Consider the following 25,530-nt stretch of genomic DNA (forward strand, 5'->3'; position numbering starts at 1 on the left):
CCGTTCCGGTTCGTGAAATCTGTAAAGTTATCGCCCCGTCTCGTGGAAAATAAAAAAAATCTAGCACACTTATGTTTATAAAATACACATAAAATTTGATAACCATGTTAATTTTCGAGCGCTCCGGTTTGTAATCTTTTCCATTTCGAGCGCTGGTCAAACCCAAAGAGAGGGGAAGGTGGGTATATTTCGGAATTATTTATATCTTCAAGAGGATCACCAAAACCAACCACCAGGACAGTTATAGGGAATTGGATATGGTTAGTACTGTTGGAAGCAGGGGTACAAGAACCACCATGTAGTGTCCGCTCAGTAGTGGCTTCCTTAAACTGTAAATATACCCAATAGATGATATTTTTAAAGAGAGGTAACTGGCGTAGTGAGTCGACATTTCACGACAACTACCAAAGAACGATGGATACACCACCATCAGAAGGGGAAAAGAACCCATTAACTTCTCTATTCAACATATACATGGAAAGTCACGATGGTCTATACCTCGTCAATGAATCATTGTCACATACAGGAATTTGGCATACCCAACACCAGGTGATAACAAACAGATATCTCAAGGACTTCAAAGTCAAATTCGAATAATGAAAGGAGTTTTACCTACCAATAAAACTCTTATTATTCATGTTGACTTTGAAGTCCAGGTAACTTCTACCTGGTTCCTTGAGTCATATCATAATGAAGACAAAGTGATGCCAAACTTTATACATAAAAAAACAGACACGCGGGTATGACCAGTAAATGAAAACGGATAAATGACCAACGACAAGAAAAAGGAAAATAAATTAGTAGAATATATCCTCACGCGAAGAAGAAAGAGCAAACCCTATCTCAAGGACTTCAAAGTCAACGTGAATAATAAGAGTTTTATTGGTAGGTAAAACTCCTTTCATTATTGTTGTGTGTTTTGACCCAAATTATGAGCATAATAAGTTGAACAAGTGGTAAACATCCATTTCTGGTAAAAACAAGATTCTGTGGAGGCCCGGAAATGGAGAGGATCGGAAATGGTCAAAAAATAAGATATTATCAGTTAAGTTAAGATTACCTACTATTATAGGAATTTAACTTTAGTAAAATAAATTATTATTAGTTTGCTTTGAGAATCGATGCCTTTACCGAATCTTTTTTTTGTTTATTAGATAGGTAGGTATTTAAGCTAACACATTAATTTTAAGCTGTACGTGAACAGCTGTTTTGAGTTTGTGCATGCACACACAAATACGTGAAAAACAAAAGTTTGAAATGATTTCAAACAGTAATTAATGCTGCATTCCAATTCCTGTCTTTATGATGTCCATGAATGAAATAATAATAATTGATCCTTTCCATTACCCGAAAAAAAAAACAAAAAATAAGCTCACACAATATTTTAAACCAGTTTTCGGATTTTAGTCACAAAAGATGGCAACACAAGCAAAAATGCCATTAAGAAGTTTTTTTGTCTATGGGCAAGCCACAAGCGTCTGTCATCGCGGCCGCTGTTCTACGTTAGTAAATGACATATTTTTGTTTTAAAATATACGTAACATGGATATTAAACGCGAGCCAGATGACGTCCAATCTGACGCAGAAGACCAGCATTGGTTTGAAGTACCAATAATCGACCCTAATTGCCCTGATGCCGAAATTTACATAAAACAAGAGAAAGCCGAAGGTGTGACTTGCACCGTTGAGGTTAGATTTTACTTATTTATTGTGTGAATATTGAATATATCCCTCAGACATAAGCCATTGTGTCGCCTTGGGATGAATATTATATAGTAATTAGTCACTAATATCGTCAAAGAAACTAGAAAAAACAGCACAACATTCGAATTCAATCAAGATTCGATTCGAATCATTGATGACAGAAGTTTCTCAACGTAAAAAAAAAAAAACAAATAGCCAATAAAACCGAATTATTTCGGTTTCATGTAATTTGCACGTAAACAGTTGCATTTATACATTGTAAACGCGAACATTTCGCGCAATTGTATTTCTAACGTACCTTCTGTCTTTTCTTGTACCCAGTAGTTTATTTTATTACTTGACGTATGGCGTTTGAAACTTGTACGTATGCAGTTCGCCGTATCACACTTCACCGTGAAATGTTTTATCGGAAATATAGCCGTATAAAAGACCTTCCTGCCTTTTTGGGTCGTATAGTACTTAAGGAGCTAAAATTCATGTTTAAATAAAACACGGTTCTTGTTGATTACAACAATTGTTTTTCAACCTGTCACGACCTAGCATTGGGGGTCTAGGGCAAGCACAAGTTCGCGCCACTTTCCTTGATACATCGCCAACTCTTGCATCTCCCGCCATGCCAGACCTGCAGCGCATAGATCGCTTTTGTAGCACCGCTGCAGGGTTGGGTAGGGCAGGCCATGACGAAGGTACCCTTGAGGCTGTGCCACAAGGGTTCTAAATGTCGCACTCTTTGGTGGCATCTGAAACACGTGTCCTAGCCATTACTATCTACGAATGAATAACTCCGCATGTCAAATAAATAGAAAATTTAAACAATCTACCACTTGGTGGAATGTTGGACAAAAATGTGTCATACGATGTCAATCATACTCTGCCATCTGTTATTTAAACAAATGTTAACGGTCATAATACATACGTATAATTTACCTGACATGATTTATTATTGAATTACGTTAGGATTAGGTTTTGGTTTGTTTTCGCATTTCAAAAGACTTCTACGAAAATGATACTTATTATATTAATGATACTTATAACTATTAAACCGCCCACTGCCACGACATATTATCGTCAACTGGTCGAATCGTGTTTATTCAATTATTTATGAAATACAATTGCATACACATTTCAACATCAACTGGAGTCGATCTGGATGAACGTCTCTCCTAGCTACTACTACTTTTCTCGGTCTCTTATTCTTCGCTGCCACGCATATCCACCGAACTTTATGAGCCAGTCGATACAACGAGTTTTAGGGCATCCTTGTGCCCCTTGGGTACCACTGCATGACTGTATTTTTTCCAATCACTGTTTGAAATATCCAAAAAAATACCATTCCATCTGCCTGCCAGTTTCTATCACGTCGCGTACCTACTCTTGAATGCCTCCTTATGCTTATCCCTTGGTTTCTTTGTTATGCCTAACATGCACCTTATCCATGCCACGTTGCGCTACTCGTATTTTACAACGTTTTTCTTAGCTCATATTCTTATTAGAACAGTTCAATCCCTAGGTAAAATTCCACCCATAACTCGATATGGAAATGAGTCACTTAATAAGGACTCCGACCGAATAGGTCAATTACGGATAGTGATTTGTTCGGATAGATTAGGTCAATTGTGTCTTTTGTTGTCGTAATAAAATGTATAGTACTAGTCTGGCAGCGTGTCCTTCCCAACCACGTTTCTTCCTATACTGCGCGCGCACTCTCGCGAATCTCTTTTGCCTCGAACGACATATTCAGTTCGGCGGGCAGCGTGTCCTTTGCACCCACGTTTCTTCCTATACTGCGGGTGCACTCTCGCGAATCTCGATCGCCTCGAACGACATAAGCGCCAGGTGACACGAGACCGATTCGTTCGTTGGCTATAGATTAGTTTAAAAAGATGCGTACGCGACGCATGTCTACCCATAACCAGATGTAAAGCGATGTAAGCGCCAGATGTAAAGTCACCTTTCATTTTACAACGTTTTTCTTAGCTCGTATTCTTATTTGTCCGGTACAAATCTTGCAATCAATTAACTAACTTTCCGACTAGCCAGATATTTGAAACTTTTAGAATATATCAAAACACGATGCCAATGAATTTTTTTAATACTTTTAGCCATATTTAAGTAGAATTGAATTCATTTTCAGTTAATTCTGTTTTGTATGAAAAGTTATTTCGACACCATTATTGGTTGCAGGGGTCTGGGGTCCTAGCAACTAAATTATTAATATACACGAGCGTTACTATAGAAATCAATATAACATGTCAAAATGACATTTCAGTATTATTTCTATCAAGTAGAATTTTTTTGATCGCTTAAGTTAGTCAAGCCAAGTTTATATGATTCAACAGAAAATTTAAAAACGTTGTATATAAATTAAATCTTGTAAGTATTTTTATATCGTTTACATTAAGGCTATACTTCAGCTGGGGCACGGCCAAAAACGATTGTGACTACGCGACGCGAATATTGTGCAAACGAAGCGTGCAGAACAAAACATAATTTATCAGAAAAATTCAACATACGTCCATTTATTGTTCTATTAGATAAGAATAATGATACTTATACATTGACATGTTTCCTTTTTCAAGTAAATGGGTAACGTTTTTTAGTCATCTTTACACGATTTAAGAATTAATTCCCCCGTCGCCATCACAAAACAAATTGACGTGTTCACAGCTCTACTTTCGCTCTCCAATTGCCAGAGAGTCGGAAATTTCGTCGCACATATAGTTGAAAATTATTTGCCGTTTCACTGAAGTATGCTGTTAAGGGATGCACGTGAAACTGCGTGAGCACTGGTATAACAAATTAGTTGAACACTGCGTTTAATAGAGAATGGAAGGTCACTTTTGTAGATATGTAGGCGCCTAAATGCGCGGAATGGTATTTTCTTGATAATAATTGAACAAATGACATTCGTTGCCCAAGATAGACGTAGTTGTTGACCCACTGAATTTGAGTGCCATTGATTTGGTTCTAGAAAGCAATCGACTTTTGTCTTCAATACATGCATCTGTAAACCTATTTTTAATTGTCGTACATTGCATACAATGGTCAGACAAAAGGTGGCTCTCGTGGTGCAGTGCGTAAGGCGCTGGCTTTCCAGCCGAGAGCTCTGGATTCGATCCCGTTGAGGACACAATATTTATGTGATTTGCTCAAAGCCTGGGTGTTTGTGATTGTTTAAAGTTACTAACAACCACCCTGTACGAATAAACAAATACATGGGTTATTAATAATAAACATACGTCATTTATTTAGATGTATACATTAATGTGAGTCAGTTTCTAAGATATTTTTGACTACATGAGTTCTGTATTCCCTGGCAGTGTCGTCCGTGGTAGTAGGCACGTCATGCGTTGCTAAGGGGTGGCCTTTAATAAAAGGCGACAAATGAAGAAAACTAATACAAATAATATCATAACTTATAATTGACGTTTTTCCATGGAGCTCCAGTTAGAAAATTCCGATATTTTAGTCATAATACTCTCTTGCAGTATAAAATACTGGCAAAATGTTTATAATGGGGCCTCCAAACTTGTTAGCGCCTCTGCCTCAGATCTCTACGTACCTATAACAATCGTCAGTAGATATGTTATGATGATATTGTGTCAGTTTTTCAAGATTTTATTGCATTTGTCTGTTTAAGATACTTAGCAGAAAATAAATAATAAAATAGGTACATAAGTATAGTATCCCCCACGTATTACGTGGGAGATACTATACTTATGTACCTTATGTACGCAGTGCGTATTACACACAAGATTTGTGTGTAATACGCACTGCGTATTAGTGTATTAGAAATCCCAGGCGGCTGATTTCATCAAATAATTCAAAATAATTAAAAAAAATCTCTTCCAAATTGCAAGGTTACGTAGAGGGTGGTCTATCTATCGAATTTGAGACTAAATAATTACAAGATAAAAGAACTTTTTTTTTTCCCGACCATTTCCGATCCTAATAGGATCATATGTGCCTCCACAGAGTAGAGGTTTGTATTAACAGGTTTTGTTTTTTACGAGTTATTGATGTCAGCCACTTGCTCAATCTATTAGGTCCATACCCTGACTCACACACAAATTGAAAAACAATATGTGTACTTGCCAGACCCAGGATTCGAACCTGAGACCCACGGCGTGATAGTCCAACGCTTATGCCGCGCGGCCACCCAAAACACTTTTTATATACAACGTTTTTAAATTTTCTGTTGAACCAATAATGGTGATGAAATAACTTTTCATACAAAGCAAAATTAACTGAAAATGAATTCAATTCTACTTAAAGATGGCTAAAAGTATTAAAAAATCCATTGGCATCGTGTTCTGATATATTCTAAAAGTTTCAAATATCTATCTAGTCGGAAAGTTAGTTTAAAATCGATTGCAAGATTTATACCGGACAAATAAGAATACGAGCTAAGAAAAACGTTGAAACTGAAACTGGCCCGGCCACTATAAACAGCCAACGACTTGACTTCAAGGATAAGTCTGCTGAAGACGGCCAAACCAACAATGAAGAATCACAACCTGGGTGTTCTTTTTCGGAATACAGGGCAGAAAATCAGGTACCTGCATCAATATCAGTAGCGAAGGGCGGAGGTAGGCTGTGAAGATCCCCCAATTAATAGTGCACATCAAACTTTGTAAGTCGTACGTACATATTTGTTTTTATTGAACTAAGTCTACAATTTACAGATGGTGTTGGTTTGTTTTTAAAAATCAATTAAACCCTGCCAACCACACCACAATAGTTTTTGTTATCTTCAGGCGATACGACAAGATTGTGCACACTTTTTCATACATACCTACTTTGTCTTCGTTGGATTAAGAATACATATTACACAATATGTTGCTTCATTTTTTTTTAAATTTATTAAGCGTTGCCTAAATCAAACTATTATAGATAAAAAATAATATTTTATGAAAAGTCAAAAGTTATGTATGCTTTAATTGCATTATTTAGTCATATCGATAGACAAGTATCTTTTGACTATTTATTAAGGCTTGGCGTTCGCAGGGTTTAATTGAGTTTGAAAAACTAACTAACACCATCTGTAGATTGTAGTCCTATTTCAATGAAAACAAATACATATGACAGATTAATGAGCACTTTCTGCGCCTCCATCCTTCGCAACTGATATAATATTTATACATATGTTAAATTTTACTGCGGACAGAAAACATTATATTATACAAATGCATTGACAGACAACGTGTGAATATGTTTAATTTTTTTTTAGAAGAAACAACGTGGCATTGTGGTATTAAAAGTGCTAATTATTACGACGTTCAAACATCAATAATATGATAGGACCTAATGATTCCACGTGTTGATTTTCAATTGTACAATTAGATTGCGGAAGGGTATAATCAATAATGTCAGAGCCTAATGCAGAAATATTTGTTTTAACTAAAATTTCCTCAGTACAAAACACTATGCAGAAACATCGTCCTTAGCTAAGATCATGCTGTCTATGGTTCACCTCGTCTTAAAACTTCGTTCGTTTTTTCTCTCTCTCTCACATTCTCTCAGAATGGGAGCGAGTGCAAAATTTCGTCGCGCCTATGGTTGAAAATTATTTGCCGTTTCACTGATGAATCACCTTAAGCGTTGGCCGATAGCTTCGTGAGTCCCAAGTTCGAATCTTGGGTCTGACAATTTGTGTATGAGTCAGAGTATGGACCTAATAGGTTGAGCAAGTGGCTGACATCCATTTCTCTTAAAAAAAAAACAAAATCTGTCAATACATGTATTTATTATAAGGTTACCTTTATCAATCGTATCCAAATCCTTAAATAAATCCACTATGTACCTCATGGAATTACACATTATTGGCTTGTGAATTATTTTTGTTACCTACAAGTCTTTTTACGGGAAGCCAGGCGGGAACCGCGATAATTTTCACTGTTGATTTTGGTAAAATTTATGAATTCAAGAATGAAAACCTAACCTAACCTAACAAATCATATAAGTGGTATATCAGCAATTTTTAAAAATTGTTTGCCGCTGGCTTCCCGTAAACGGACAAGAAAGAACCTTAGGTCAACAATTAAATTGACACTATTTTGACATTATTTTAATTAGGTAATTGTTTTGCAAATTTTTGAGTTATTGTCTGTTTATTGGAAGCCATCGGCAAATTCATTTTATTTTTCAAATAGCCGATATACTAGATTGTTTAAGTTAGGTTAGGTATATGTAAATGATAATATGAATATGACGTATCTATCCGTTGCGCGAAGATAGACATACTGCACTGATCGGATTTATTTGACTGCAGTCGACGCCGAACCGATATAATTTGACAGTTTCCAAACATTTCATCAAGGTTGCTCTCGTGATGCAATGTGTAAGACACTGGTTTTCTATCCGGGAGCTCTGGGTTCGGCATTATTCGGATTTTAAGATCACAGGGTCCTATCTATAATAACAATAAGAGTTTTGAGATAAACTCAAATAAAAACTTTGCTACCATTTATAATTCATTAAATAAAGCACAGTTTTTTCAACTAAGTATATCTTGTAAACGGATATAATATATATGTACAGCAACAAGGATTGTTTATAATAACGGCATGCATTTTCGTAGTTAGGCTCCTGTGATCCTAAGAAATCGTATTGCAATGGGTAATAAGGCTTTCGCGATGAATATACTAATTATTATTATAAACCATATAAAAGTGAGTGATATTCCATAAAATAAGCTTGATTTAATGAAATAATAATAAGTATACTGTGTTTTTCAGAACCTTCAAACAAGAGACATGGTAAATATAAAATCGGAACCTGAATTTCAGCGAGTGGACATCAAGAAAGAGTTTATTGAAGATACAATTAATTATAAAGATCCGCAACCAAGTTGTTCGTATTCGGAATATAGCCCAGGAAAACAGGTAATACATTTATTTAAACTATGTACGTACTTTACAGTATGGGTATAAACATGAAGATATTGTGTTTCTTTCTCGTATCTAGTCTATAAAAATGATGATGACAAATAAACAAACAAATATTGGATGATATTATCTAGCGACATAATGTGAGATGATAATATTATGCATGCGGGTGCAGCTCTACCTTAAGGGTTCATAGGGACCATCCCAACATCGTTATCGTGTGGTGATTGCGTAAAAAACTTCCGATATTTTTATTATTGTCATAATATACTGATTTAAATTAATGATTAAATGAATTGGTAATATTATTTCATCTCTCTTAACCCGTCGCAATTTTAAAGAGGTATTTATTATTATTATACTAATAAATAAAGCAATACTTGTTAATTATGTAATTACATAATAATGATTACGCGGTATTAAAATATGCATCTTGGATAAATACATAGATACAAGTTTAGGTACCTACCTACTTAACTGTTCCTATTCATCGTAGTGCAGTCGAGGTTAACCGATATTATTTGACAGTTTCAAACCATTTTGTCAGTAATTGCAGCTGGGAAGGAATGCTTCCGCGGTGAAAAGTATATGTGTGTGGCAATCAATGGCCCATGCGCCCGTAATATGAGGCACTTAGGATAATTGGCATTTTTTCCTCGCCTTCTGTAGTATTCACGTGTAAATACCTATTAAAGAAGAGCTCGTGGACTTTCGTCAAGGTTCTGAGAGAAGAAAGAAAGAAAAATAACTGAAAACTTGGGGTTATACAGTGATTTCTCCTACGAGATGACGGAATCAGCACCACAACATATTTTATTATTTATATCTATGCAGACGGAGAGATAACTAAATGGCATATCTTTCATCTCTTACTCATTATTTTTGTTAAGACACCGTACTCCTCTCTTCCATGAGCACATAGTGGTGACCTCAGTTTTAGGTATCGGATCCTCAGACATTCCCAGGCATTAAAAATACTGATGCTTCACATCCAGATGTAGAGCCCCTTGATACGCTCGATTATGACTGTGTGTGGTGCGGGGCGGGTTAGTTCCGAAGTTGTGTTGACGCTGAAGAAATAATTTGACTTTATTTTGTTTATAAGTCCGCTGTTGGCGTTCCATTTAGTAATCTGCAAAGTTGTTGGCAGCGTGGTGTTATCAACTATAGTGAGTTGTGTATGCTGTGACTTAGTGGAGCAATTCAATGCTTTGGGCAGGGGTAGCTCTGAGTTTCTCAATGAGTGCCTCGCGGGGTTAAAACTTTGGGAGAAATTGGGAGAGGTTGCCTTATACCTAAAGTGAATTGGCGGATTGGGTAAATATGCACATGGAACGAGCCGCTGCATTAGCGGTATGCGATTAGTGGTTACCTGTCTATTCCAAGATGTTGGCCATGACTCATTATAAAGGTTTCTAGCAAGGTGAGGCGTTTTCAGACAACCTATATAATTCGCAGGATGTGGACCCTCACAGTTAGTACAACGGCTGGTCCCATATCTGGGAACTTTTTGCAAACTCAGGTAATTAGGAATGTTTCCAAGTACATATAAAAAAACTCGCTCGTCATACGCATTTTCTAAAAATTACCGAGCGCTTCGGTTCATTGGCTTTTCTATACCGACCACTGCCTCCGTGACATTCTCACAAGTGTTTTACCCGGAAATCCGTCAAAATGAATATATTTATTTTTTTGTTATTAATACGATTTGTCTTCTGCTTGTTTTCTTTAGGTTAACACCACTAGCACTGTTATGGCTAAATCAACCTTGTGTGTGTCAGAAGCAGATGAAATTAACTTCGGCATACACATTGATGAACATGAAATTAAAAAGGAACTCCAAGTATACAACGTAAGGTTTACAAATAAATACTTTTATTGCAAAATTTTAGTAAGTATTGTAAGTTCTGATATGATAATACTAGCAGTATCACCATACTACCTTCACTCTTGATGCCGCTAAATACAATTGTCCGTGAGTGAAGCATTCTGATCCAAGATGGCAGCACTGCGTCGCCTGCGCCGCGACGGCTCGGTTGGCTCCCGGCCGATTAGCGATTCTCATAACAATTATTTGTATCTAACTTTGCCATTTGACCTCTGATCGAGCTAATATTTTTTAAATGTACACATTCTTGCAACATTTTCAATAAAAAAATAAGGGTTGCAACCATAGACTATAGATACATTAAGATGCCACCCGTTGAATTGCTAAATGAAGCTGCTTGCCGTGCGTTTGGTTTGTAGGCGAGCGAACGTATTCATCTACAAATGTTCGAGACCATAGACCATTTCGCTAGTGCTCGCACTAGACGCTCAGAATTAAAATATAATTTTCTATTTTTTTACGTTATATAGTATTTTTAAGCGGTCAAAATGCAACTATTAGCTAAAGATATCCATTATTTAAGTTATTTTAAAGAAACACTAAGTCAGTGATATTAAAATATATAATAATATACAAATAAATTATCACGAACATGTATCAACTTACCTATGAAACGTAATACCATCTTCTTGCTTATGAGTATGGCTACCATATTTTAATACAACACACGGAACCGTATTTTCTACTTAATTAACTAAAAATATTTACCACTGACTTTATGTTTAATACAAAAAATAGCAATTTTAGCAACACGAGCTCGCAGGTTTTCGACGCTACGTGAAGCGATTCACCACGATTTCCCGGCGATACTTTTGGAAACTAACTCACACATATGTAGACCTTTTATCTTACTCTAGCGCGTGTCGCAGAGATTATAAGGGTGCCGAATACTTTCTCACTCGCACTCATGCATCGTTTTTGTTTAGGCCTTGGTTGCAACATTTACTTCCGTGTTGCAAGGCCCTTTTCCTCAAAATCCGTTAAACTGTCCCCGGGGTGCAACGGGCTAAATTTGAAATTTGAGCACCACGCACTCCGGCTCGTCTGCCTCCATCTACCCTTCAAATTTTGTCGAATTCCGACTGCGCGTGTGGATACGTACAAAGAAAAATCGACACGACGATACAAACAAATATATTTTCGAAGTTATGGTATAGCATATGCATCTTCCTATAATCTATAGCAGCAAGGGCAACCCTTTTTATGCTTACGTGCAAAGTATTTATAATAATGAGTGGGGTAAGTACATATATTTTTTTATTGATTTAGGTTAACCAGAAAAATCAATCACAGAGAATAAGTAGAAAAAATATAATTTATTATAAAATAATATATGATGGTCCCAATAACAGCGCGGTCACAAGTAGTAAGTGTAACTAATGAAATTAAATTAAATCAAATATTAGGTACAGTTGCGATGAATATAATTGGATATCGTTAAAAAAGATAAAAACATTCGTAAAACATAAAGTTGGAAAATGGATAATTTAGAAAAGGTTATTATTCAAACTACTTTACTATACCTGAGTTGGTTGAATACATACACATGCAGATGCATATTAGATTTGAATCAAGTAATCAACTGTCGAATTTGTCTTTCGGTCGATTAAGTGAAATTGTTTGGTTCACCACGTCCATCTTTAAACGCGCGATTATAAATAAAACGGAAAATAGCCGTACACATGGCGTAATCATAAACAGTACCGATGGGTCATATAATTCAATAGAAGGAGAATGCCGCAAGAAAATGTACCTACTATCCCATTGTGAAATCTTCATCTACTGTTCCAAAATGTAGTACCTTCTTTTACTCTTCTCACTTAAGACATACGACAATGGTTGAGTTAAAACAATAGTTTATTCACCTAAAGTACACTACAGCCAACTCAAATTGATATTCTGAAGGATGCCAAACACACTTGCAGGGAGAAACAAAAGGCTACTTCACTTTGATCATCCGGATGAGAATCTATTTTGTAAAATGAAATGTGAACCATACGTAAATTATCAAGGCCGATCGAGGTCAAATTGATACCTGGATTAGAACGAAAAACTAACAGGATGATTATACCCACTTATCTGTTATGAAAACGACATGTACCTATCTTAAAACAAAGTTTTTTTGCATCGTTCAGCTTAACTAGGAAACCTGTGTAACTTAAGTAGATAATTAACATCACACATGTAATGCGGATGAAAGTTTAAAAAATGGTTATGCTGTCGAGATCGTGTGGTGCTAATAATTGTATTATAAATGTTTTTTAGGATAACGCAGCAAATCTCAAGTTGTCGGAAGAAGAGAAAATTGATAACATCATAAAAATCGACGAACAAGATATTAAAAATGAACTCGAGGAATACAACAAAAGATTTAAAAAAATACCTGGCACTATGAAACGAAATGTTTCTAAATCATTCCCCGAATTGGTGGCTGTTATAAAGTTGGAAAAAAAATATTTTCATGTTAATAATTTTGTGTGCGGTATATGTTATAATTTTTTTTCATCGTTAGACTTGCTCGAGTTTCACAAAGTGTTGCATAAAAATATAATCCATAAAATCACTAATAAGGATGTTAAACAATGTAAACGTAGTAAATGTGAAGTCTCTTGTCACACTCCATTTAAAAGCGATGAATCTAATTATTCTAGTAAGACGAAAAAACTTAAATTGCTGCATACCGGAGAAAAGCCATTTCAATGTAATCAATGTGATTATTCTTGTAAAATATCTAGTAACATGAAACGACACAAAATGACACATTCTGGTGTAAAACCATTTAAATGTGATCAATGTGATTACTCATGTGTAACATTTAGTCAAATGAAATTACATATAATGTCACATACAGGTATAATGCCATTTAAATGTGACACTTGTGAATATTGTTGTAAAATATCTCGTGACATGAAACTACACAAAATGACTCATTCTGGTGTAAACCCATTTAAATGTGCCCTTTGTGATTATTCTTGTAAAACATCGTCCCGCATGAAATTACATATAATGTCACATTCTGGTATAATGTCATTTAAATGTGATCAGTGTAATTACTCTTGTAAAACATCTGGTAGTATGAAACAACACAAACTGACACATCCTGGTATAAAGCCATTTAAATGTGATCAATGTAATTACTCTTGTATAACATCCCGTTATCTGAAAGCACATAAAATGTCACATACAGGTATAATGCCATTTAAATGTGACACTTGTGATTATTTTTGTAAAACATCTCATTACATGAAACGACACAAAATGTCTCATTCTGGTGTAAAGCCATTTAAATGTGCCCATTGTGATTATTCTTGTATATCGTCGTCCTACATGAAATCACATATGATGACCCATTCTAGTATAAAACCATTTAACTGTGATCAGTGTAATTACTCTTGTAAAACATCTGGTAATATGAGACAACACAAACTGACACATTCTGGAATAAAGCCATTTAAATGTGATCAATGTAATTACTCTTGTACATTTTCCCGTTATCTGAAAGCACATAAAATGACCCATTCTGGTGAAAAGCCATTTAAATGTGATCAATGCGATTTCTCATGTATAACATCTATAAAGCTGAAATTACATTTATTGATACATACCGATATAAAGCCATTTAAATGTGATCAATGTGATTACGCATGTATAACATCTGCTTACATGAAATCACACAAAATGACTCATGCTCCAGATAAGCCGTTTAAATGTGAGCAATGTGATTATAATTGTAAAAGATCTAGTCAGATGAAATTACACAAAATGACGCATACTGGTATACAGCCATTCAAATGTCATCAATGTGAATACTCTTGTACATCTTCCCGTATTTTAAAAGTACACAAAATGACACATTCTGGTGAAAAGTAATTGAGATGTGATCAATATGATTACTCATGTATAAGATCTCTTCGGATGAAATTACATTTAATGATACATACCAGTATAAAGCTATTCGAATGTCATCAATTTGTGACGACATTTATAACATCTAGTAATATGAAATAAAGCAAAAAGACGCATTTTGATGAAAATCCATTTAAATGTTATATTTTTGTGTTTATACTTGTAGAAATTTTTTTAATATTAAATCACACAAAATAACTCATTCTAATGAAAACAGTTTAATGTGATCAATGTTATTACTCATGTTTAACATCCTGTTACAAAATTTACCGAAAATGAAACTTGAAAATGAATTGTTCATTTAATCATATCTAGTCCCATGACATCAAACTAAATGATTTATTCTTGTTGTTCCATTGTTTAACTATTATTTATTCAACGAATAAGACAATAATGTATGAGAATGTCATATTCTTTAAACTGAATATAGCTAATTTGAAAACATCTCATGCATACATACATACTAGAAAAAAATATTTTGTACTAAAACCGCTAGCCAACATAATGCAATTGGATAATCATTTCATGTCACGACTACTAGTTAGAACGAGCGTAAATAACTAAGATGCTGACACGATCACAAAATGCGCGCCTTCAGCTAGCATTTTTTGCGACGATATTGTGACGTCACAGCTGTTATGGTCTGAATGTCGATTTTACGTCGAAGTACGTCGCCTACCTCGAGACATAGCTAAAAAAATATGTGATAAGTCTCATAGTTCGATCTGAGTGACTTACAGCCACTCAGAGTGAACTATTGATTTTTTTTCAGGCAGACCGAAAGGTCTTATATGAAAAATATATAATTTCTATGTGAAAACTTCAGGCGATATCATTAGCTAAATGCTGTAAACTAAAGCTAATTTATAACTATAATCTTCTTTGCATTGTATAAAATCGTTTTGGGTACATGTATTGAATGAATGCGAAGACATTTCCGACCAATGGGCGACTAGTATAAAATTAAACGTAAACGTCATCATATAACTGGATTATCATTCGGGAGAAATGTTGTAATTTTTTCCGATAGCGTCCAGGTTATTGAGTTAATTTTTTTAATAAAAGAGTGGGAAAGAATAAGCCAAAGGGGATGACGTGCCGTTCCTCTCCGGGAAAAAAGTTGAAAATATTCATTCGGGAAGAAAAGACAAGATTTAACCGCGTAAATAGTGGTGCATTTAATGCATTCATTTGTTTTCCGTGAGAAAGCTCTTGCCGCGATTAGAGTTCGAAAGGCATTTAGTGTAAAGATATCGTAATTGTGACGATTTGTTCGATCTAAACAATTGCATCATCTTGCGATGATATCACTCATCATCAGCCGCGCATGGCAGCCGGTTTCTAATCATTATAGTCGGTGGGTGCCTTAATAATATAATAAGTGCGCAGCCATACCTATAAATATAAATAATTATACAATTAGATATAGATAGTTTTATACAATAAAATTAAGTAAACAAAAAGTTTATAAAAAATAATTGTTGTTAATTCTTTAGTAAGTATACAAAAATTAGTGTTAAGATATTTAATAAAAATTAATTATAAAAAGAATATTTTATTAAAGAACTACCAGATAAATAATTAAAACAATAACCACGAAGATTTTTTTAATTCAAATAAATCTGCGATCTTTATTCCGGGTGTATAATTCGATACGTAAATCGAGTGACAGCCATCAGCTGTTCTTTGACGTTTCGCGCATGTGTATGTAGAACAATGAGGCGTCTAATTCCATAAAGCGATAAGTCCACATTTGGTCAAAATCGAGAAAAAAATACGCACGTATTCTTTGTATAATTTTCGCAATATGTATTGATCTATAAATTCCAAAACGCGACATAACCCTACGAAAAAAAATATTTAAAGTCTCGATTTATTACAAAAAGCGCCAAGTCCGTGTTTCATATTATGTAAAACTTGGTTGATTTCGCGCGTGTTTAAGTCAACCAATAAGGGAACGTTCAATATTGAAAAGGCCGTCTCTCATGCTGTAGCATTTGGTAAACTCATGGCAGTGCCACGGAAATATGTGCCTTATGCGGAATAAATTAAAAAGTGAAATATATATAGCGCTATGTCCAATTTTATTTTGCCTATATTTATTACATTTAAGAGTTTATCGGCTGAAACAAATTGCCATTTGGTTCTAATTTTGACATAGAATACAACGGAAAAAATAATCTCACGTTAAAACAAATAATTGAAGCTTGAAACATAAAAACGTTGTTTCCCGAAAATATTGAATTGTGGACTTGTCGCTTTTTGTAATTAGACGCCTCAAATTAAATAAAACAATTATTAGAACGTTGTGATGTGTTCTCGAGTGTCGTTCAGAACTCTTACTTGACCACCCTCTCCGACCTCGTGCTGAGCTAGCCTAAATCAGGGACTCTCAACCTGGCTATAGGCAGGGCCGATTGAGAATATAACGCCTCTGTGACTTTACCAGGACCGGGGTTACATCAATGCACGACTCTGAATTGCAATAATATACTGACGGATTACTGGTAGAGGATCAAGTCCTGTCTGTTGTCTTATTTTTTCCACTAATGATTTTTATTAGTGTGTATATGCATGCGTTCTTTTCAAAATATGTATATTTAATTTAATTTATCTTGTTTAGCAGCTTTTGACATTAAAATACACAAAATGAATATAGGTAATGTCTTGCATTTTTGTTGTAAGATACTAGTTAGTACTGTGTTTTGATATTTTTTTAATGTATTTGGAATATATGCTTGTAAAAATAACTCCTCTGTTCACTGAACTATGACTATGTCATATAAATAAATATAAGCTATATCTTCAAACCAACAATTGTGTTATTATTTTTCTGTTTTATTTATTATTTTATTAGTAGGTAACACAGTAAAATTAGGGGTGCAGTTGTAAATGGCGAATAAAAAAGTGTTATTTCAACATTTTGGTAAATGATTGCTAAGGCTACACATTGACTATGAAGAGACGGTTTGGTAATCTTACTGGCCAGCACCTCCAGATCATTATACAGGTCAATTCTTGACTGGACATGGCGGCTTCGCTGGCAGGCTCTGTGAGCTTGGTCCTGTTACCCGTTCAACTTGTCCTGTGGCGGAGATATATTGGATGCAAATCGCAACCTTTGGGAATGTTCTTAAATGTTTACGGTAAGAGAAGAGTTACTCAAGTCGGTTCAACCAGATGAGGACCTATCGGACCATCCGATCTGGTTGACACAAAGATGAATTTTATTTAGTTTAGAAAATTTGTGGCGTCATACTGCCTACATGAAGAGATCTTCACTTAGAATGTTTGGAAGTTTTGTATTAGCTTGAGGTACTACAATTTTTAATATTGCCTCAACGTACCTGCTCATCTCTACCATGGAAATAATTTTTAAAATACTTACTTCTTTCTAACCAAATAGATAAAATCTTTTTGAAAAAACGTGAGACACCTCGCCGGAATCAAACGCACATCTCTCGGGTATTGCGCCTAAGCACATTGACTACTATGCTAAAGGAGTCGTATCTAATTACAACAAACTTTAACTAATGGTTTTTAATACTCACTGAAGCGCTTTCTAATTAATTGAGCTATGTACTTACACATTTTCTCAGAAGTGTTTTCAATTTTATGTATATTCAATAATTAGAAGTAGGTAGGTACATTCTTGATCTTGTGAATTAATCGTACAATAAAAAAAAATAGTTAATTAAATTTATATTTATTCATTATTAGTAATAAGCAAAACGTAAGTACCTAGGTAGTTTGACACAGTGACGGTTTTACGCACGTGGCAGGGTTCCCATATTATTTGGACGATGTTAAAAAAACGACACACCTATTTATTTCAAAATTAGCAGTCGCCACATAGTCCAGTGCCTTTCGGGGTCTCTAGGTTTAAACTTGGTGATCCATTTAGTAGAGTCGCCCATTTCCAAAGGCCACCTAGTCCATGTTGTTTGGTTTAGAGATATTCACGAAAAACGTTTTGAAATAAAAAATATAATATGATTGTGAAATAAAAATACAGATCAATATCACAGTTTTATGGACTTGATGCATTTTGGAAATGTTCTTATGGACAAGGTGAGTTATGGTAAAACGTGTATGGAACATCTATATGATAAGAAACATTTATGTTTTATTAATTAAGTAATTTAAAATTTAATATATGCTTGCGAAAAACACATCGTATTCTAAAATATCATACCAGTTTTTGAAAAATTTAAAGATTTGTTATGGACTTTTGACACAGTTTTATGGACAAAACGCATTTTGAATTTGGACGCTGTTTTATAACCGTTATACGGACTGCAAAAGACTACTATAGGAATAATTTTTATATAATAGTTATGTGCTTATTCGAATAAGCAATATAACTGCATATTCGGTTCGTTTTTGGTCAATACTGGACAAGATGAATTTTGGAAATGGGCGACTCACTATGTATTATAGTGTTGATGGATATCAAACGCCGTAAAGTCCACATATTGAAAAAAATGACTTTTGATATACGTTTAATAGAGTATGCAAATCTGCACATTATGGTATACTGCAAACCCCCAAAAGTCCACTATTTACGTATGAAATCACGTTTTGAAAAATTAATATTTTTTCAAACCACCTAAAGTCCACAAGCGTATTTTATCTAACCCCATAAAGTCCCTACGGGCCAATCACTGACTAGCTAGCGCCCTGTCATGGCCGCCATTCTTCTACTTTCAAGCTAAAGGTGAACGACGGCACCTATCATTTTCCTTAATTTCTAAACAATTATTACATAAAATGGATGTATAAGTAGATTTTGTGGATCCAGACAAAGCCAGAAAGAGGTCGAGCACCGAAGCTAAGAAGAAAAATGCCGCCAAGACACAGAAATTTTGAGTTTACTTGATACTAACTTCAGTTTTTGACGTTACAGTATGCTGTAACTTGTGAGACAGGGCCGTATTGGAGCAATGCGAATTTATCTATGTAGTTAATCAAATCTATGTACTTAAAATTAAGAGTAATATTGCTTTTATTATTCAATGGACTAGGTTATTACCTCGATATATTTTTACTTTAGTTTAATAATTACTAATACATAAGATTCCGCTCGATTCAACATTAAATAAATTAAATTCTAATGGATTTAAGTTTTCTACTATTTCATTTGAGTCGTTTTTTGCGATCCGGTTTTTGCCTTTCGGCATCTTTGGGCACTATGCGCACTTATCAAGTACTACACACAAAGAATAAAGTTTAATTCTCACTTAACAGTAAATTAATTCAATAAAGTAGGTAAAACCTTTATCACCTACCTATTAAGTCAATGATCACGATAAAAATGCAACAAACAATTAATAATAATTATGAATAGTTGAAGTGTGGCAGCAAAAAAAAAAAATTTACCACAAACCATCTAAAAATATAGGTATACATATCTCATAAAATATAATACGTGATTTTTTATTTGTGCCTCAAAAGACTTATACTTAAAGATGAATATTTTGACCATTAGGAAAATTATGACACATATTGTTTCAGTGGCCATTACGACGACAGCATTCGAAAACGTATTTTACTTAAAATTTTCTACCAATTTACTATTTGTGACATAAACCACATATCGTGTAATAATAGTTCGATAATAAAGAAACTTGTTTTGTTTTTATTGATAAAGCCAATAAACATATTCCTGAATACGTCCCTTTGAAAATAATAAAAATGGCCGCCCGGATACATATCGAACTGCATTAAGTCCATGCAAAGTTTTTTCAAACCGCTTAAAGTCCAACTGAAAATTTATCAAAACTCATAAAGTCCACCTGTATTTTATCTAAACTGCTTAAGTCCAAAATAAAAACATTTTTTATAAATGTTGCACTGAAGGAATACCTTCAGCACTTCCTTGTAGCCATCGTGGGTATTAGATTCAATTATCTTACAATATCTCACATGTTACAACCATTTGTATTACAAGATATGATAAAACTGCATTTTTCTCAGTTTGACATTCAGTGGACTTTACGACGTTTGATATATTGTGTCAACACATATTATGTAGGTACATAAATGGGATTTTCTTAATTATTCTGAGTCACACCTTTTTCTGACAATCTGCTGGTTCATCACATCATCCTAAACGGTTGTAAGGCGACGATGGATTTCAACATGGTGGACCTGGTTAAAAAAGCAAATGATTGAACGCACCTCTCAGGCGGCGGGATTCAATAGTAAAGCGTTCATCTAAAAGAGTACCTTTCAAAACTACAAACAGGTACAATTCGATACCTGCTCAAAGATAATAATAACATTTTCAAAATAGACACATGAATAATGTAAGGTCTATTCTGGTCTTTATCCGAGATAATATTATAGACGGAGCAGGATATGTATTGGATTAGATCTGCATTTTATTTTGGATAGACAAGGATACAATGGCTGTGCCAACATGTCTCATCATATTATTATAGGCGGGGTTCAAAAAATAAGCTGGGATTTATACCCAAAACCTATGTTCTTTCATTGCGCAGGTCACCGTTAGCAAAATATTTTAATTACTTAAATTGTTTTTTCTGATAATATTCCTATATTATATACAGTGCTCGAAATGGACAATTTTACGAACCGGAGCGTCCAACAATTTTCCGAAAATATTACTTAACATATTTTATGTATTTATATAAAAAAATGTACATATTAGATTTTTTATCTGCCAAGATCAGACAGTCAAATGGGATAACAATCTTGTGGCATGCAACACTAGGGCATAATGTTGTCGGCGACACAGATGAAAATTGTGGATAACCTCACGCCGTTAAGAACATTAATATGATTCCAATAAGTTTCGTATAAACTTTAAAAAATATATATTTCAACTGAATGATTATATTACTTTTCCACCAACAGGAACTGCGCTCCGGTGCTTTCCTGTCCATTTTGAGCGCTGATTATATAACTATTTGCTCCACCTTGCACCCCGCTGCCGGCTCCCATGTAGCCAATAATAGGTAGGTCCTGGATTATTTGTTAGGTCAGGTTAGGTTTTCATTCTTGAATTATTATCCATTAATTTGCCAAAATCGGCTATAATGATTGAATTAATGTTCATATTGAATCTTATAAAATTTAGACCGTACAATATACGGTCATTTCCGATTGAAAGCTCACGGTGAACTATGCTACGGATAATTAATGTTTTATGTACAATTTACATGTAACCGGAAACGTGGACATATTATTATTACGCATTTTTCGATAAAAAAAAAATTATACCGGACACGGACATTGACATAAAAAAAGACGACTTCTCCGGATAAGAGGACCCTGAAAATCCTAGTCTGTGGTGATCTGATTAAGGCCATGCATCAGTTAAGCAATGGTCTAAAAATACGGGTAAAAGATCGTAACCATGCGACGCCCGGAGTGACGTCATAACGTGTGCCGAAGTATAATTTTGTCATAACATTCAGCGCGCGTCCATTTAGCGTTATTGTATTACTGTAATAATATAATATATTCATTGTTACATATAGGTATCAATTAAATAATAAGTAAAACCATGAAAATGCTTATGACAGGGAATATAAAAAATAGTAAGTAGGTAGATACATATTACATACAATAAGATACTTAAATATTTAATAAGAAAATTAAAATAAAACCAAATTTTGTTAAATTATTTTCTTAATGTTTATTAAAAATGTTTGTCAAATACATATTAATATAACTATTCCGAGAAAATGAGTGGTACAAAAAACATAGCAATATCAAAGGTAATCAAAATCATGTAGAGGTAGGTCGGTATGAGTATATTTCAAGTATTTTAATTGACTTTCTATTTTAATAAGTAATGTTTTGAATAATGTTTGTTTTCCTACTTCTATTTTGTTTGTCTTCTTACATAAATAAAAAAAATTATGTTTTTTTGGAATTTGTCTGTTTTTACACTGATTTTAGGATTTTTACAGTTTTTTTTTAAATTTCCCGATATCTCGAGAATTCTCGAGAATTAATTTCTGGAAATCCCGAATCTCGATAATTCAATATTTCACCATTTCGGGAAATCCCGAATCTCGTGATTGAGATTTTCCCGGGAAATACCCAACTGGCATTATGTACTTGTTGTCGGCTGTAATACATCAAGCAATTTTTTTTACATTTTGGTAAATTTTGTGCTTTTGATTGTTTTCTACTTTCAATAGCGTGTGTTATGTATTCAGGATCTCTTATATTCATATTTCGTGTATATCTTGGGTCTAAAATTTCAGGTAAAATACAATCCATATAAAACTTTTCAAGTCTGTCCCGCATTTTGATATCCCAAAATGTATCGTCTTTGGTTATTATTTCTATTTTTAGAGGAATATTACCATCGGTCCAAACGCCAAAAATGCATTTTTTTCTGTGTGATGTGCAGTTGCCCCTGTATTTGATAATACCAAATATGGTTTTTATCTATAATTTCTTGACCATTTTTATCGATTTTCCAAAATTTTACTTTTCCTTCTTTAATAGCTTCATCTGGGGACATTCCTGCTGCAGAAAACGGACATTTTATTTCAATGATGTTATCACCTGACAAACCGTCCGGTGAAGCGCCCAAATAACTTTTTTCACTATCAATAAATAAGCCACAGTTTTCTATTGTAATACCTAGTTGTTCACTTAATTGAGCGATTGCAGTGATTTCATTTTCTTTACCATATTTTATTGATTTTACTTTATCTAATGGTTTTCCATACAATAATGCTTTCACTAAGTTCGAACAACTGATCGACTGACTTCTTTTACAAACATTTCCAAAAGAAGATGCAGTCAAAAGAGTTCTTCTTCGTTCAATCCATTCCATACAATCTGCTTGTAATATTGTTCTTCTTTCAGTGTTATGCTTCTCTTCATCAGTAAGTTCAATTTTTTTCAAAAATTCACGCTTTGCCTTGCCATACGAATCTTGGTCAATATCGGGTTTTTAACAATTTTCACCATAGTGACAATCACTTGAAGCCTTCACAATAGTGCGATTCTTTTTTTTTGCAATGTGTATTATTATATTCCCTCCGTCTGTTTTTTTTTATTTCTTGGTGTTTCATCAATTTACTAGGGCTTTTTTTAAATATTGATCTGTGAAGACTGGAGTGAGGATGTTTATCGTTAAATGATACGACTGCACCTGCACAGCGTCCCATGTATGACTGTTTGCCGGAATAATTAATGCGTTTGCCACCAACAAATTTGGCAATGATAGCGTTAAAACTCTCTACTATATTACTATTTAAATAGTACATTAAACTTTTGGCATTGTCCACTAAGCGATTAGTATGCGACATAATTCTTTGAAATGTACCAGAGTCTTGTAATTCTGGTAAGTAATTTAAATCAACTTTTTTAGTAATTCCCTCGCTTACATATTTACAAAAATAAGATTTGCAGGCAGAATGGTCACCAAAAACATGCTTTGGGCCGTTCAAAAGATCTTTCCGCAGTTCAATAACTTTTGTATTAAAGTCGCATTCCGATGATATCCTGTATTTGGCTGCACCAACCACAGCTTATCGCAGACGAAGTTTCCGGCTACTTATCAGCTTACGTAAATTAAGAGGAAACTGTGTCTTTAGAAATTGTGTCAATGTTGCAACAATAATTTCGCACCAAAGGGTGGTACATTCAATTTTTTCCACTGTTAGATCATTATATGGGCAGGCATCTTTAATCTTCTTGTATGTACTGGAATCACCATCGGCAATTAATTTAGAGTATATCAACCCATTGACATGGCCCGGCTCACGGCTAGCTCAATAATGCTACCGGGCCGTCACTGAGGAGACTAGTGATGAACTAGGAGAGGTGGATCTCCTTTGTAGTATCACAACTTTTGAATTCCCAAATAAAACTCTCAGCTGGTGTGGTGCCGAATTTATTCAGGTTCTAGAGTTCACGGTCACACAATAAGGTTAACTGTCATTGTTCCCGTAATTAAATCTCATTAAAGTATCAGTAAACTATTTATTTGTTCACTATAGGATCTCTGTGAAATCTTTCACAAATTCCCAAAAAGTCACACCTAATTCAGAGAATGTATACGCAGATATTCTTTGGATATTTTTAATTCATGAAATATTTTCCCATAAGAAAGAAAATATAATTTATTCTTTGGTCACACAGTATTAGGTTTATAAAAAGAATAGAATTTATTTTATTGTTGTTTATAAAGTTTATTTATGTTCACAGCATGTTTACAAATATTTATTTGTGTTTACAAACTTGTTTACAAAAGGTTTGCTTAATGTTTACAAATTTATTTACTAAAATTTGTTTTTATGTTTACAAATTTATTTACCAAAACTTGTTTTATAATTATGTTTACTTAATAAAGTTTCAAAAATTTATTTTATAATCCCGAAAAGATTTGTAAAATTTATTATTACAGACTGAGTTTATTAATTTGTTTTTATAAAACAAATCCGATCGCGTAATTTATCCCGATTACGTCACCTCGTATGATGAGTAATGAAAAATAGAATTACTCCGCGAGCGCGTCACTATCGACAGATACGTGGTATTCGTGCTACGTTTTAGCGGCCGACGTCACTACCGACAGATACGTGTTATTCGCGCTACGTTTTGCCCGCCGAAGGGGACTTACTGGTACGTATGAATCGCGAATGTACTGAGAACCATGTCTCACAACTTTGCAGTGAGGACTGCTGCTTGCTGAAGATCGCTGGTGAAGAGTGTAGAAACTAATGATTTTACGGAAAAAGTGGTCGCCTTTTATACCCTTCGGATAGAGGTTTAACAGGAAACAGTCCGTAAGGGATAGCAGATGTATATCTTTCTCTCACGGGATAAATTTACGTATATCTCCCGTTCCTGGCAACTTTCTAATAGAGATATCTTCTAATTTAGTCGGGTTAAATTTACTCTACTTTATTTTCGCAAAATTAAGACTTAATAGGGGTGTTTCAAGCACCCTCTAGAACATGTCCCTTAAATGCGCAGTTAGGATGACGTAAGCAAAATAGTTGATTTTATATGATTTTTCGTGTTCAAACGAAGGGGAAAGTTTCTAGCTTTCCATCGAGGTATCGGAATAAGTATTCGGGTACTAAATAAGGGAATGGCAGTCTTTAAATTTAAAATGTCAAAACGAAAGGTTGACACCCATGTACTAGT

The 25,530-nt window shown here is 34.4% G+C and overlaps 2 long non-coding RNA genes across 2 annotated transcripts in view; both read left to right on the forward strand.

Annotated features, from left to right (window-relative positions):
- The window catches only part of LOC147076532 (uncharacterized), a 75,415-nt gene that overhangs the window by 28,120 nt on the left and 21,765 nt on the right, over positions 1–25,530 (forward strand). The window lies entirely within an intron of this gene.
- LOC147076534 (uncharacterized) lies at positions 1,466–15,498 on the forward strand. The gene is made up of 4 exons (XR_015069639.1): positions 1,466–1,689; positions 8,442–8,588; positions 10,324–10,443; positions 12,745–15,498. It is a non-coding gene; the product is annotated as an uncharacterized LOC147076534 (long non-coding RNA).

This window comes from Rhyacophila brunnea, unplaced genomic scaffold, assembly GCF_057557595.1.
Source record: "Rhyacophila brunnea isolate RB1 unplaced genomic scaffold, BYU_Rbru_1.0 scaffold_13, whole genome shotgun sequence".
NCBI lineage: Eukaryota > Metazoa > Arthropoda > Insecta > Trichoptera > Rhyacophilidae > Rhyacophila > Rhyacophila brunnea.